This window comes from Helicoverpa armigera, chromosome 11 (assembly GCF_030705265.1).
Source record: "Helicoverpa armigera isolate CAAS_96S chromosome 11, ASM3070526v1, whole genome shotgun sequence".
In the NCBI taxonomy this organism is placed as follows: Eukaryota; Metazoa; Arthropoda; class Insecta; order Lepidoptera; family Noctuidae; genus Helicoverpa; species Helicoverpa armigera.
Window position 1 is genome coordinate 8,429,657 of NC_087130.1, and position 17,505 is coordinate 8,447,161.

Sequence of the window (17,505 nt, forward strand, 5' to 3'; positions counted from 1 at the left end):
GAATTTGTCCATTTATTCACCACTGGCTGTTTTTCACTGCTGCGCTAAAGCCTTGGAAAATTCGCTTCACGCGTTTAGAAAAAACTACAGTGTATACCTAGATTTGCTGATTACCTTAATTTTAACACGGCGGAGAAGCATATTTCAAAGTTGTACAAATTAAGAAACAAGTTTGCAAATCTACTTCCATTTTTACATTGTAGTTTTCATGAAATGCGGGTGAAACCGTTTGAAACAGTATTTTTTTTTTTATATATGCAAGTACGTCCCCTTAACCATAGCATAGTTTTACTGTACTAAAACTTTCACTATTACGACAATTCACTTTCAATTTGAATTAATTGAACTGGACGTTCTATTATCAATTCTGTTAATGCACGTAAAGTTGTTACCAGGATAACCGGGTGTCTCTATAAACGGGTAATGGCGGCTCAAATGCCCGGCAGTAATAAAAAAAACACTTTTCAAGATACTTTTGTTTTGAGTGTAAGAATAATACATTTCTGTATTGTTGGGATGGATAATTGGATTTTATATTTGCTTAAAATTGATTGAAACATAAATACTAGGTAAAACAAAAAAAAACGGCCAAGTGCGAGTCGGATTCACACACGAAGGGTTCCGTACCATTATTTAGAAAATTAGCAAAAAAAAACACGTTTGGTGTATGGGAGCCCCCCAAAATATATTTTTTATTCTAGTTTTCAGTATGTGTTGTTATAGCGGCAACAGAAATACATCATCTGTGAAGTTCAAGATCTGTCAAGTTTCAACTGTGTAACTATCACGGTTCATGAGATACAGTCTGGTGACAGACGGACGGACGGACGGACAGAGGAGCGAAAACAATAGGGTGCCGTTTTACCCTTTGGGTACGGAACCCTAAAAATGGTTTCAAAATAGCTTAAGTTTTAAAAATAACAATTTCTCCTGTGGTGGCTAAGTATTACAGGGCTTTTCAACCTTTTTCATGAATACAACTATACGAGCAGGAAGAAAATTAAAATGTTCGCGATCGCACTTTAGTTTTTTTTAAGCATGTATTATGTCAAATCACGACCTTATTATAAATATCTTTTTACTGCCTATTTGGAGGAAAACTTGAAGCCCGTTCGTAAAATTGAAATCGACTCAATAATGAGTGAAAACAGACTGCATATTAAATTTTTGTGATAACTATTTTCTCACAATTATTGTCAGCAGCTTATTTAATAGAGCCGTAAATCAGTTTATTTTACCTATTAATGCTATTACAAAGTATTTTTAGTACCGTATTTTAATTAAAATCGAATATGAAATATCGAATATGAGAAGCATAAATTTTATTTTGTATTCAATGAATAACAAAAAACAGAAAACATTTTACGAGGTAGGTATAATAAAAAATGCGAAAATATACGTTCATTTTTTAAATATATGCGTTCGTCATTAAAATTTTATAAAATGTATATTTTAGTTTCGAATATTGAAAATAAGATTCGCGATTAAAAAACTACAGGCACAATATTGTATTGCAAATTCAAATGTCAACATCGAATGTACTGAGAAAAATTATTACACGAGTTGTAAATTCAAATTATTCCATAAGCAAGGCGCGTGTAGCATTCACCAAAAATAATTAATCTGGTAATTAGACAGATATAACACCTTTAGAAATTGTAATTAAAGACAGAACAAGAAATTTAATAACTCGCTTCGGATGTAGGTGCTAAAAGTATATTCAATAGATGTATTCATCCTTTTTGGTTCATTCAGAGCGTTCCTGAGGCGTCAGCCACATTATATTAACTTTTACAATACTCCTAATTTAAAACCGATTTTCCCAAATCAAACGTTGTAAGTAACATGATACGATAAACAGTACTCTCCAATCTATTTACGTTTTTGTCGTTTATAAAACAAATACAAAGTTTCGTATGAACCTCTGAATTGCGACAGTAAGCGGATTTATAAGGCCCAAAACTTCAAAGATCCTTTTCAAGGAGTTTTACAATGAAATTGTATAATGAATTTACTGTTTAAACCTGGAAATTTAAAGAAAATTATGTACAGGAATTACTGGTAATTATCTATATAGTATTAAGTAAATTAAAGTTAATTTTGTTGGTCAATGCATTCGATAAGTAAGAGCAATTGTAGCAAAACTACAGTTTTGAACACAATTATGGTGTCGTAGGTGCTAATGCCTACGCACGCCTACGCTGGGCGCGGCGTAGCAGCGTAGCACCAACCGCTACGCTTTCGGCATCACCCCTAGTTGGTGTCGGGTATATAACCGCGGTGTACGAGAGCTGTGGCCACTTGTGTACAAGGTTCTCAGCGCGCAACACGCGCTCTCAGCAACTGTGTTACAGTGAACTACTCGTACAGTTACGGACAAGACAAACTTGCAGGTAAGTTTGTGCAGCCCACAAAGTTTTTACCACGGGTCCAGGTTCGAAATCGGGATATTAATTTTTATTAAAAGTTTATTTTCGAGTGATTTTTTTGAGTTAACTTTCTTAACACGTCAAAGAAAATGCGATTACACTTGCATAGTAAAAAACCATATAGATTTTTTTTTCGTATTATTAAAAAGTTTATATTTTTATTGATTGTGATAAATGCATTTAAAATGCTATTTCTAAGTTAGTTTAGCAATAAAACATTGCTAGTGGCAAGTTATTTATAAGTAATCGTGTATAGTTAATGGGGTGCAGGGAAGGCTACTGACCTATGTGATACGATTTATATAGCTCAATACTTCACGATTATAAAATAATATCAATTTCACGTAACCCTCACTAAAGTTATTTGATAGATAAGAAACAATAGAATATAAAACAATATAATGTTTAAATTGACACTGAAAAATAAATTATTTATTTGCAGAAAAATTAAATAATTAATTTTAATAATCAGAAAATTTAATATCACTTTATTTATTTCTAAACAATAATATAATAAACACTTTATTGATCACTAAAAAATAAAGTAAAGAAATGATTAAAATGCTATGAAAACATTCTGAACTAGATAATAAACATTTTTTAATTAAGTAGGTAATAAAAAATCAATAAGAGGAAAAGGGCAATAATATCTTCATAAAAATGTTTACTCTGACCGGAAATTAAAAAGAAAAGCAAACTTTAGTATTATAGAAACAAATAACTTGTATTATCAATTATAAATTAAAATATAGGAAGTAAACATAATAAGACAGCATTATAAAATAGTAATTAAACATTTATTTACTTACAATTCAATATAATAATCATCTTGAATCATAAGAATGTTACTTGTGAGATGACGGCAGATAGAAGAGTATGGAAGGAAAAAACATGCTGCGCCAATCACAAATAAAATTGGGATAAGGGATGATGATGATCTCATATTAATTAATTTAAATAATTGATTTAAATAAAGATATCATTTTAAATAATTCACAAAATCCTACTAACATTTTTGAGTTTATAAGGATGTACAGATTTTGATGAAACTTGGTATATTTCTCTCAATAAAAAAAAAAATCTCAAGCTTATTAACTCGGTAACATTTGACTAAAACTAAAAATCAAACTCAAATACATTCGTAACAATTGAACATGAAGCAGTTTAGACATTCAATAGTTCCAGTAAATCGTTAATAAGTTTATTATTTATTAAAAAGCATGATTAAAAAATCTAACAATTTGTATTAAACAGCTTTTTGACTTTTTGACTTTTTCCAAAATAATTCTATGTTACTCAGTTTCACCTGCGTCCTGTGAAAACTAGTGCACTTAGATGAAATGCCTTCGTCGATAAATGGGCTATCTAACACTGAAATATTTTTTTAACCGGTTCAAATGTTCCTGACTTTTCAGCTTTTATAATATTAGTATAAATGATCACATTACTTTATTTTTCAGTAAAAAATCTATTATGAAAGTGTTGCATATTTACTAGTGATCGCAGCTTAAACTTCCGTTAGCAAATGTTAAATTGACCAAGTAACGTGCAATAGTTCAAAGGTTTCCGCTCTTTTACTGATAACTGGATTCGGATCACATCAAAAGGATTCATTCATTTAAACGACTATTTAACTACTTAGTTAATTTATAAAATATTTTTGTAAAAAGGTAAGAATGAGTATGTTTTTCTGTCATAGTTTTTCAAAGTAACTTATATTTTCCAAGTATAATACACGTGAAAATCTCGTAGAATCTCGTTTTCAGTATTGGTAATTAAAAAATTGTGCCGAATATAAAACGATTTTTTTTATTAAATTCCAAGAAGTTTGTGAATAATATTGTCACTTGCTCATAAAATTGTATCGGTAAATGTCACTGATTTTAATGAACCAAATCCTATTTAGTACCAGCTTTCTTGCCTTACAAAACGTACTTAATATTTTTTTCATAAAACTACAAGAAAAAATCATTTTACAAAATTCTAAGTACAAGTTACATCCAAAAATAATATTATCAAATACAGTAAAATTACACGAAAATGGTCAGTCAGCCATTATTTTTTTAAATATAAATAAGCCAGCAATGAAAAAGGTAAACTGACAGAAATCCTGACCGTCGGCATTGGTCGGGCCTGTCATGAAAAATTCAAGAGAAAAACACGGGGACAACTGTACCAATAATAGAATAAACCTGAATCGAGGTAAACATTTTAGGATAATCCGAAGATTCCGCTTTTGATTTAGTGAAAGCGAAGTTTTTATATTTCTAAATATCTGCTTAAATCGACTTTCAATGTAAAATGTTTTAATAGTAAACGTAAATCTTTTATTACAGCTAACTCTAATCACTAATTCTTTATTATTATCCACCTCTCGCTGAATGCTATTGCCACATGTAATATCTTATAAAGTATTCTGACGATAATAATATTGTAGTTAAATCTTCATACTTTTTGGTGCGGCATCATCATTTGAATAGTATTGGCCATTTTACGTCAAAAAACTTAAGCATAGCCATTAACGAAAAAAATAAATAAATCAAAATAGTCTTTTTAATTTTTGCTAAAGACCACGGGTCAATTTTTTTCACCGAATATGGCCAGTATAATGACAATAACAAAAAAATCAATAAGAACTTTTTGATGAAAAGTTAAATGTGATAATGTCAGGTTGAAAGACTTTTACATACTAATCTCATGTTTAGGTTTAAGTTTTAAACTGTACAGGAGGTGCAAAGAAGGAAGAAAGAAATATTCCGTCAATTTAATATTGTGATTAAACCTTCATATATCACATACTTTTTGGTGCGTTATTATCATTTGAATAGTACTGGCAATTATACGTCAAAAAACTTACGCATAGCCATTTACGAAAAAAGAAATAAATCAAAATATTCTTTTTAATTTTTGCTAAAGGCTACGTGTCATTTTTTTCACCAATTATGGCCAGTACAGTGATGTTATCTGACAACAAAAAAATAATAAAAACTTTTTTGATGAAAAATAAAATGCTTTCTTGAAAATCTGTTACATACTAACCTCCCATGATCAGGTTTAAGTTTTGAATTGAACAAGAAGTGCAAAGAAGGAAGAAAGTTTAAAAGACAAGCAAATTAGGAACAAAATGGGAATTGAGACTCAGTTCTACTCGCTGGCTAGACTATCTCTAAGAATAGGTTTAAATGCAACTGCAGAAAGTTTAAAATACAGTGAGCTTTCCAACTGTAGAAATAAATAGGAACATTTAATTGTAAACTATTGCTATAATATCACATTTTAAAAAGGAATAATCACAGTTGAGATTTTTATAAGTATCATTCACAAATGTGTTAATTTATGTGTTATTTGTCAACAATTGGAAATAAACTAATAATTTCAGTATCTTCTCTTGTAATATATATTTATTGTGTTTATAACTACTAAAAAAAAATGCACATCCGTAATTATATTTCGTATTTCGTATTAATACATGAAAATCTTAATAAATGAATGTCGATAATCTCTTTTGAAAAAATAAATTGGCAATTCATAATTTCGAAATTGGCCGATGAGCTTATTTTTACTGTAACAGTTTATTCAATTTCATCTCTAGACAATAAGAGGATTTTATTGCGAGCTGAGTAAACCAATAACAAATATATTGTTATTTATTAAATATTAAAGTAAATAATTATATCGTCGTAAGTTATTATTGCAGTAACTTTGATATTATTTTGCAAAACTTCATAATTTTCAACAGCTGTTTGGCGCCATTGTAAAAAGGCCGCCATATTGTTTTTTGAATGTCACCGAACGGCGAAGTGTCATAATCTCATAGTCAAGAGAGCACTTGTAACTCGCATCCGCACTAGAGTTTGTTCCAAATTGTAGAACCTTTTGAAGTCAGAACAATTGTTTTTTCTAAGTATAATTTATCACTGTGAAGTTGGTTAAAAAGGGATGGTTTCAGATAAATACAACAAATAGAATCTGGACGCCGAATATTTGGTGAACCTACCTATTGATATAATTTTCTAGACGATATAGCTAGCAGGTTCATTAATTTAATGATATGTTCAACACTCTATTGAATGACTCGGTTCATAATTCAATTTAATCGGTAGTACTCGACATAGGTTTCATGGAATATAATTGAGGTAATATACAACACTTTCCAGTAGGAATCAATTTTATTGTCCAGTGCAACATGAATCTTAATCTTTTTATTTTCTTCATAGCATATTATAACATTTAAAACGAACCAATTTTTAAAATAAGCAGGTAACATCATTATTTCAATAAACTTTCAGCACATTGCCTACTAAAGAGATTTTCTTTAAAACCATATAAAAAAGGCTAAACAGAGTTTCTCTACACCTAACAACTGATTTGTACCCATATTCCGACAAATAAATGTTTCTTTCTTTCTCACAAAACCTAAAAAACCAGCATGCCATTGATATACAAAAACCCGCATGCATATAAAATGGCGTCCGCAAAGACCACAACCAACATCATCCTATCGTCAATTAATCGCTGCACCAGTGTCAAAGGTTTTATCCATAAACCCTAAACGAATTAGTTCGTCAGTTGAATGAATACAACCTCCATACTAGATACTCTATACTACTCTATGCTAGCTCAGCCTTAATGGACCATAGCTCAAATAACCATGTTAATCTGGTTCTAACTGAATTCGACATAAAATAGTCACGTACTGTCATTCGCTATAAAAACGTTACATAAAAAAGGTTCCTGAATTTCGAAGGTTTGTCCATTAAGTGCTCTGTATATATATTTTTGAAGGTATATATAGTTGTGTGGGGTTTTCTTATACTTGGGTTGCGAGTGTGGGAGGTCTTAACAATGGATATTCATTCAGATGTTTGGGAAACATGTTTTGCAAATTTGGTGATTCTGAACTTGTCATCGACGCGTTTTATAGCGATTGACTGTTGAATTATTTTTCTGAGTTCAGAAGATTTTTTACAGTAATAGATTTCAACTTTAGAGCGCTTACTATTTCATATTTCAGAAAATCTAAATCTAAATTTATTTAAAAAAATCTTTGCACAGTATCATGAGAAACCTTTACCGGTAATGTAAGTTTCAAGATTTCAACATAACCGTTTAAATATGCACGAAATAAGAAACGAAAAGTTCAAAGTTTGTTATATCGTTCGCGGTTAACCGTGAAACTCTATGAATATTTGATAACGAACGCAAAAAAACTCGTTATTTTATTATCCCACGCGTAGTATGGAGGTTATATATATTTTGGTGAAAGCCCCACGCATATAGTAATCAGGGTAACATTCAGAATAACCATTAACCATACGTAATACCTGAAATCCTTTAAGGTACAACTGTGCCAGGCCCTTTAGAATCAAAGATAAAAGATAATTTAATCAGGAAATATTGCAATCCTCGATTAATAAGATGGCATTTGCAATAATTGTGCATCTAATGAGAGGAAATGTTTTTTTTTCTATTAGCAATAACTTCGTTTAGAAATAGTTCAGTCGCGGTTGGTAGCAATAGAAATAATGAATACAAGTAATACCTACTTATTACGGCTGCGGTCAATATCTACTAAGCATTAATATTTTCTTCTATAAAAATGTTAATAGGATCTGGTATAGGAAAATAATTAAATATATCGTCAATATTTAAAGGTATTTTCTTAGAAATCGGAATTCTCATGTTAGTTCAAGCGTATCTTTTATCGTATTTATTCTTTAATGCCCACGCTAGATGTACTTAAACGAAATTCTTATTTACACAAACACACGACCAACATACGAGGTATATTAGCACAGAGAGTGGAAAAAATCTATAGATATCAAATTACAAACAAAAAGGTCAATTATTTACACTTAAAATAAAGAAGGTTTATTAAAACCTTTTTATGATTTTGAATAATAGACGTCGAACCTATTTCGTACGCGTTCTAAATTTGAATTTATATTTTTTAATTTCGTCTCTGACACTTTATTGTCGTAATAGGACCTTTTTGATTGTAATAAAATCATTTTGAATAGGTCAGACCCACGTAATTTGTTTAATTAAAAATCGTATGTTATTCTAGTGGGTACGACATATTTGTATAGATAGCCACTATTAACGTGTACAAATGTCATTTGCAATGTGATTTCACATTGCGTTGCGGTGCAAACGTCATAAACCGTTAGTGGAATCGGCCACAGCGCGATCATCCTGGATATTCATTAAATTTTATTACTTACTATTTAACTTTATAAACTGCAACACAAGAGATATTTAAAAGTAAAATGTTAAACTGTCTTTTACTGAGTAGCTTTCTTGACAACATCGAAGAAATATTTAAGTAAAACAACTAAATATTTACTCTTAGCACATCTTTAAGATTCTTCTTTCAAAATCTAAAAGTAAGTTCAGAAAAACTGCTTTTTCTAACTAACCAATCTGGATGTCATAAAGATTTTACTCTTTCGTAGTAAGATCTCGAAGTGTGTGTAGCCAGATACCTAAGCATATGATGTATCTTCGTTTGATGCTCTTTCAAGTGTACAATTTCCTTACCTGGCAGGAGTTATGAATAATTTAGAAAACCATTTGTGAAGCAACACGTGCCAAGTAATGGACTACAGTTATTGTGTAGCTTTCAGCTTGGGTCATGGAGGGTGACGGTGAAAAATGATTCAACACTCCCTTACATTGACGGGTCAATTCTCATGTTTTTCACAATATGTCACAAAAAGGCATCTTTTGTATCGATATTTTTCAATATAATATAATAAAAAATATACTCAAAAAATACAGTCATCATAAAAATGACTATTTCGTCATCCCACGTCCAAAATTATTGGTGTTAAAATAAGTGCTCAATAGACATTTTGCAGCAAGCAACAGAACGTCAAAATTCGCGGTGTCAGCTCAACCGCGCACATTGTTGAGCCGAGATTTCAATTAACTAAAGGATGACATGGCGTCTACGCATTAGTAATTAATGCCAGTATCATTATCACTTAATGAAGTCTGTTACGTTTGACACCTTTGAGCTGCGGTTGTATTGGAAGATCATTAGCGTTTTGTAGCTGAGACACAAGATTAATCACTGAATATAATCACTGATTATGTATTTAACATCGTTTGGTTCCAGATTTTGGTTAGCGGTTGACGTTTAATCTTTACAGCCTTAAATGTCAACTTGTACATTGATTTAAGTATTCATATTTATAGGTGAAATGCCTCAATATAATCTCACTAACAGTGGTCTGGCAAATCACAGAGTTTTCACGACTGATTGCAAGAAATAATTTTTAATCGACTTGCATAAAGGAAGAGGTACTAGTTATATAGTTTAGCAACTAAAACACGTCTTAGCAATTTTGCTTGAATAATATACATGGCCAAACCATAATAAACGACCGAGGAAACGCGAAATATCATGGTTAATCCTTTTAAATGCGGCCTAAAGTTTCATTGACGCCACGGACGGCCTAATCTTAAAGCTTGAGAGTAAATAAGTATGCGTTGAATTACGGCTTTCAGCGGCTTACATCCTCTGGCCCTTATTACTGCCACAATATGGAGTGTAATCTATTAACTTGGGATCACAAAGTAGTTTACTATACAAACAGATTAGACATTTTAAGCATTATTTATTATACTTTCCCTTAGATTAGGCTGTCAGTCCGACGCAAATTGAATGCAAAATCATTCACATTTCTCTCCAGCTCAATATATCCAAGAATTTTTGAGATAGATTGGCATATTCTTATTTATTGTCACGAGAAAGGATAACTCAACCCGCTGGGCACAAAAGGGTAAGCGTTTTTATTTTCTTGCTATTTACACGTGAATTTACGTGACAATAGTTGTCAATTTGTATAAACTTTGGCGAAATCAGTTGGGTCAACTGAGTGGATGGTAACGTAATATTGGTGTAAGAAAATGTTTTACTCAAACAGTTTATGATTGAATTACTAAGAGATTCGGAACCGCAAAGGTTTAATTGATTGCCTTAATTACTCAAAGGAAAACCGTAAACTGGGGTAAGTTTGTACAAAGGAGTATAGGTACTTATAATTTCAGTTTATTGGAGTAACCGCCCAATGGTCGGGTGCATGTTCACTCGCTTTTATCTTGTAAGCAAACTGGCTTCAAGTCCCGTGACCAAGTTAATCGCTGTTAAGTTAGCCGTTGCGTCGCCGCGTTTAAATCGAAAAGTTAACTTTGTGTTGGTTTAGTTTAATAGTAAACTGTGAAAGCATTTTTGTGGCAATTAGTGGAGGAAAAAATATGGATCCTTTTATAGTTTCTTTTTAACTTTTAAAACTAGTTTAATTTTGCATAATGATGGGCAAAGAGGCTCCTAAATGTTGCTTGACCACAACACTAATTGTCCTAAAATATCAGCGTAATGTCAAAATGCTAGTACATTGGAAACATTCTATTTGTAACATCGATATGAGGGCTTATGAGCCTAATTGCTAATAGAGCTAATTTCCCAGCTAATCAAAATGGACACAAAGCTGGCTTACTGGACATACACATCAGATTATAGGAAATATAGGTAGGTATTTATTACTGATGTTCTACGCACAATCTTTATTTGGTGTACTTGTTCTGGTATTTTTACATAGTTATTGTCTTTAAGCACAATAATAGGAGCGAGTGACTGTCGGGGATGACAGATTTATTTTAGCAAATTGACAGAATATTATGTGATTTTGTTTTCAAGCAGTCGGCTATATTTGCGTTCCAAGTACCTAAATAAATACTTTGGTAGTTTTATACAGTTTTCAAGTACTCAGTGGAACAAATTCAAATGTGTAGTAGTCTTTTCTAAGAAACTCGAGATTGTGTCGATTGTAACTGGCAAGGGTGTCGTTAAACTCTATGCTTTGTTTTATCTCGAATGAGGATTAACGAGTTTTATACACAACGGAATGAGTGTCTATGGTACATTTGTCGTACGTAAATGAATCAAATATTAATGGATCAGTTTTCTTTTTTCCTGAAATTACTATCAAGAGTTCTGCGAAAGATTTTCTAGTACATACTTCGTCTCTCTCCCACATATAAAATATATAGGCTGATCCTAAATTACATTAGTGCTTTAACAATAGAACAATAAAAATGTGACATTTATATATGAAGTTAGTTTTTTGTACGTCATGAATGTATCATTTCTATAAATATTAAATTAATTACATATTTCATCAGGAATCAATTCCTAAGGGCTTAATAAGTCGCACCCCGTGTTTGTGGGCGTGACCATAAATTTGCGGTTCATTCTAATAATTATCATTAATTACTTTGTAGAAGTATCTTTAGGGAATACTATTATCCTCGTGGGGTGTAATGGCGCGAAAATGTTCACTTACCACACTCCATATGATTAAAAATTTTCAGACACATTATTTTCGATCTTTCATAGACTCCAAGCTGTTTAAAATAATAATCTGAATTTTAACAAAAAGATGATCCTTAAAAGTGTCTTTAATAAAATTATATTTACTTGTTTTGTATTGTCAAAATGGAACGAATATATTTTTACGAGTGTCGTGTCACAAAAAGCCGGCCACGATCCGTAAATGAAAATGATCTTTAGATATTAAAAAAAAACTCACCAAATGAATAATAATAATCATTTTTTGTAAAAGTTCTGTATCGTCTGTTACATATAATTTGTAGACTAGATACTAGAATTAATATTTACTTTCAGTGAACTTAAATATTAATAAATATGATAAATGTTACCGATAAATGTTAATGTTATTTAAAGATTTGTTTTGCTTGAAAGATTAGAATAATACACTGTATGCAGATAGCTTTCCAACTTGCGTAAATTTATGTATTTGCGTAGTAAGAACAATAAAATCTAAAGTTCATACAATCGTACTTAAATATTACGACATGATTGCATGGATATTATCAACAGAAGAGATAGTTTCAGTTACAAAAGATCTTTTGTTTCGTCATATCAGAATTACTTATAGCAACACCTTTTATCTTATAACTGAAAAGGTTTTCGATAACTGCAGACTACAAAAGGCAATGAATACGATAAAACAAAGAAATATTAATGAAATTGATGATGAATGAATGTGGAAAAGGGTATCGGACACATCCATTCCTGGCTTTTGATTTAACACCAATATAGAAAAGCAATAAGCCACTACGAGATTATTATTCAGTTATACCCCTTCGATAATCAGGGACGAAATCCCATCCCTTACTGATTGAATTCTATATGGTCGTAAAATCGTTTAAATTTTGCACAGTCGACGGAGCGATTCAATAAGATATGAATGTAATATTTGACCCTCGAAGTTTTATCACTCTTGGACGTTTTATTTAAGTCGACTGATGCGGTTTGAGACACATGTGGGCGCTCAGATTGGATTGTACGCCATTTTGTCACGTAATTTATGATTGAGATAGTTCATTTGGATTGAATGGTGGCCATTTTTAAAGCATTTGCTTGCTTAGAAAATTGAGCTGTGATATGTTAGGTTTGAGATATTAAATTGATAAAATGGGTAAGAGCGAAATGTCTGAAATACAGAATTGTAATGACATCTAGACTTCTTGTCAGAGATTAAGTGATTTATTTTGTAACAAACTGTTGAAAGGTTAAAGGTACTCAAGACATAAACCTTTTAACAAAAGTTGTGGGAAATTAATGGTACCTACATTTTGAATATAGAATCTGTTATATTCAAAAAAGAGACAAATGTCCGAAGTTTTAACAAGATTTGTCGCTTTTAGCGCCTTATAAAGCGATGTGACTTTAAGAAACAAACCTTCGTAGAACAATAAAGCTGCTTTAAGATTGTAGGTAAGGTATAAAAGGTCCTTAAAAGTTTAGAAGATTCGATTAACGTTGTTACCGTCTCTTAGCAGTGTTTAATGTCCACTCAATATGAGAATGACGAACTTTTCAAAAACATTTCGTCGTTTCCTGTGTATCCGACATACTACCCTACGTACATCGGAAATTCAAATTTTCCCCACCGCTATTTAAAACACAAAATATAAATTATTTTTCGAGCTCATAATAACATTATTCGTACATTAACTTTTCTAATTAACAAGTTTAGTACAGCATGTTTGAAACAGGGTGTAGTTGTCTGTTAGTTGTCAATTTTAGGAACGCTATCATGCCCATACTTGTCAAAAACACTGCGGAATATCCCATGTGGCCCAGTTTGGGTAATTATAATTATATTTACGTAATCAATTTTCGTATAGTGACAAAATATTTGGGTTATAAGGTTTTAGAGTAATTGGAAATGTATCGTATGGGTGTTGTTATTTAATTAAAAGTTTGGCCGCGTCAATATCGTGGATTAGGGACCCACTACCCTTAATTCTAAACGGTTTTTTTAAGGTATCAATTTATTTAATGTGGTAAAATACGTTGTTTGTGGGGCAGCGTATTTTATCAATCATTAATCTTGTAATGGAGTAATAACGTAGAAGGCCAGAATGGGCCACGGTGTGAATGGCATACAACAAAAAAAAAGATGGAGTGTCTCGGAATGGCGCAACAATCTATTGTCATTGTATTTAAAGCCAACGTCACTCTGTGATATGGCTTCTACGGTGAATACATAACACAAGAAACAAATAAAAATAAAACTATTTATAGACGACTGTTTATTGCAAATAGACGAAATAGATCAACAATACTTAAACTTAAGTCCACTTCGTTTGTTCCTTTTTACAAACATCTCTAGGATGTTAAGAGTTTCAGATCGTTCATACCTACACTCTATAAAATTGGAATTGCCAAAAGATTCGATCCGATTAATCCATTCTATTAAACGCTATTTCAATCTTGAAATCCTAAAAATAGTTACTGGCAATGTTATTTATACAGCCTTTACTTTTTTCATACAACCTCTTTCTGGTCGTTCCTCTTTGGTTCAACAAACTTTTCTGTCCTGACATACGAATATTATAATCTTCATGATTAAAGACATTATTACGTGGGAGTGACATTCAACATTATTAAGATAAATGAATATTAGTCAATTAATGAGATTATTTAACTTGCGGAAAAGTTTACATTAAAACTTCAATAATAAGGCGAGATTATTAAGGCTTTAATTTCAAGAACACAGCATGTTTTGGTATTCAACATAACACGACGTATTTCTTCTGCGGTTTACATTCGAAAAAACAAAAGACAAGTGAATCGAACAGACAAGAAATTAAAGACTTGCCCACAAAAAGAAATGCTAATTCCCCTAGCAGACTGACAAATTGTAACGTTTAGTGGAACCTGGTGGAACCTCGTAATTTACCAGGATAAATAAAATCCTGCTGTCTATTCCGGGGAAACAATTTGTTACGGGGAATTCTGGTGTTTGCTGTAAACCTCTGAGGATGTGTATCAACCATATGATTGGGGTTATATCATGTGATTTTAAGTGCCCACATGTCGGTATTCCCATTTCACGCGTTAGGTATCATCATTTGAGCTGTGTACCTGCGTTTATTTAGCTATGTTTGATAAAATAACTAACATGGCCATGTTTCACTATTTAACATTTATTGAAAGGCGAACAATCAACTGAAGCTTATTCTGTAAATATAATGGGCACGTCATTTTAAAAGGTCATAAACATTTGTCAAATTTTCACCTTTCTCTTAGAAAGTCAAGGAAAAGGTGAATAAAAACATTTTGGCACGTCCAAGAAATTTCGAGACAATTGTGATGTCCGGTAAATCGGGTACCCGCAGTGGATTTCGGCCCACACACTCAGAAAGCCTTAATCCTAATAGAAACGAATTCCTAATAATGTAGGATTGTGGCATTTGACACATGACATCTTTAGGTACCGATGGAAAAAAATAATTTCACTTTTCAATTTAATAAATTTTAAGTCTAAAATAATATTGTAAATGTGAAAGGAATTCTCTGTGTAATTTGAGATGAAACTCAGCAAAGATATTATAGGAGACGATCATAGTCAATTTTTTTCCGGGTGATGGGATAAGTTTTCATAGGACGTGGAGAAAACCGCGGATGAAAAGCTGGGAAGCTTTTCGAATACGCTTTTCTCCGAACAAAAATCATAAGGAGTGTCACACTTATTAGAACTAAAATGAATAAGTAATATTTAATTTTCACATTGTTTGTATTTAATTTCGTAGAACATCATTCATTGAACTAAAACAAATATTTTCTTCCTTTCGACAACAAAATACCGCTACACAAAACTAAACTATAATAACAGCAATTGTAATATTCAAAGAAGTTTCAGGGGAAATTGTAAATTGTCGTAAAGTTAGCGCCATTTATATTGGAAGCGCGATCCTGATTGGCCGTAGTAGTTAGGGGTCCATTAATATTCATACGACGTGTTAAGACTCGACTTAATCTAAAGTCAATAGCTGTGGACTTCGTATAAAGTAGAAACAGAAAACTCACTTAAAAAGTATTCATGTAATAGGTACCTATGTATTGCTTAGATAATTATTAATATTTTTTTGTTTCATGCTTCAAATGTAGTTGTGTTTGCATTAATGGGATTGGAATCAGAATATCAAATTTAAAATTAAAAAAATGTTTTCAGAATTTTTTGTTGAAAATATTTCCATCTGCATCATTTCAATTGAATTCCAACAATTTTTAACTTACTGCCCAAAAAGTAGGAGGTTATCAGTTTGTCAGTTTTTTACGTCATCAGTAAGCTCAAAATTATAAATAGTTTCCTGATGACTTCTATAGAAGCATGAGACTTCTGTATTTCTCTTTATTTAGTAACAAAAGTTTCTTTCTCTTCATTAAACTAAGTTCTCGTTTACATTGTCTCAACTCGTCCCCAGGTAATGATAAAATAGAACATTTCACTAAACTACTGCTCTGTGAATTGCAAAGAATGAAAAATTATATCGTACAAATCTACCTTTGACTGTGACTTCCATTTCAATGGAATGTAATATGTATCAATTTACACTATTATTTGATATTTTCCCGACTGCAAAATTATATTATTCGCTTTATTGCCATTTTGGGGAACACATTAATGCGCCATTTTAGAATGATTGCTAATGGAGGGGTTATTTTTTAGAATGTTATTATAAAAATCTTCATTTCCTTATTTAATGATGCACAAACGGGATCGCCAAGAAAAAAATACGTTTGATGTTGTAATGATGTTCCATAATTTTAGTGAAACTACAAGCAGGTTTTTGCAGAACACTTTAGAAAGTCCAAGTGACTTTTCTTCCATATATAAAGAATTCTGGCTTTTTATTCTATGTAATTTCAAGAATGAGACAAAGAAAAGTTTCTTCCTTACCCGTTTTAATTTTTTCTTCTGTTCTTGTCTTTTTAACTCTTACCTTTTTTCTTGTGACATCATGCGCATAATTGCTTGTATTGCTCTTGGGAGATCGGTTCCAAAAAGATTTACAGCTAACTAGAGTCCTTTTGGTTGAACAAAAACATTTAGAAGCGACAGTTTATAACAAATTACCTACTGGCTTTGTAAAACCGAATGAATTTCCAACTACAGTCAACAAACACGTGCATTTATTGAATTGAAAAAGTTTCCATCGATTCGAAAACTTTAAAACATGGAGTCGAGTAAAAACGCAACTAATCCATCTAACCTGAGCCTTTATTACTCGAGAAATTGCACACATTTCCTCGCACAAGTTCCTACTATTAGTTCGGACAATTCTAGACTTCTACTGAGAGCTAATAGAAAAACCTAATTACTTTGCCCGATAAGGGGATCACACAAGACCGCTTTCAGTTCAATCTCTTTAACAGGAAAGACTTTCTAAGAGTATCCACACACTACAGACTAAATAGCATTTAAAAAAAATCTTGTATTCAATCAGAGTTTTTGGTTGGTCCGATAAAGCCGATTACCTGATCTTTATTGTGTATGTAGACCCATTCATCCTCATACTGATTTACGTGCCCAAACAAACTATTGGCCGACTGAAATTTTGTAGTGTGCGGTTACTCTAAAACCTATATGAAGCTTAAGCTAGTAAGTTGCCGGATCACGTAGTCAAGTTCATTTATGTGTAATTAGAGGTGGTCAGCAGGGAACGATTAAATCAGAATCGATGATCAATTATT

At 31.8% G+C, this 17,505-nt stretch overlaps 1 protein-coding gene across 6 annotated transcripts in view; it reads left to right on the top strand.

Moving 5' to 3' along the window:
* Positions 1–2,264: 2,264 nt before the first annotated feature.
* LOC110381149 (allatotropin) overlaps positions 2,265–17,505 on the top strand; it is a 29,146-nt gene continuing 13,905 nt past the window's right edge. For all 6 annotated transcript variants that reach the window (XM_049850599.2, XM_064037063.1, XM_064037064.1 and 3 more), the window contains exon 1: positions 2,265–2,393. The gene's annotated coding sequence lies outside the window, so the exon portion shown is untranslated. The remainder of the gene's footprint in view (positions 2,394–17,505) is intronic.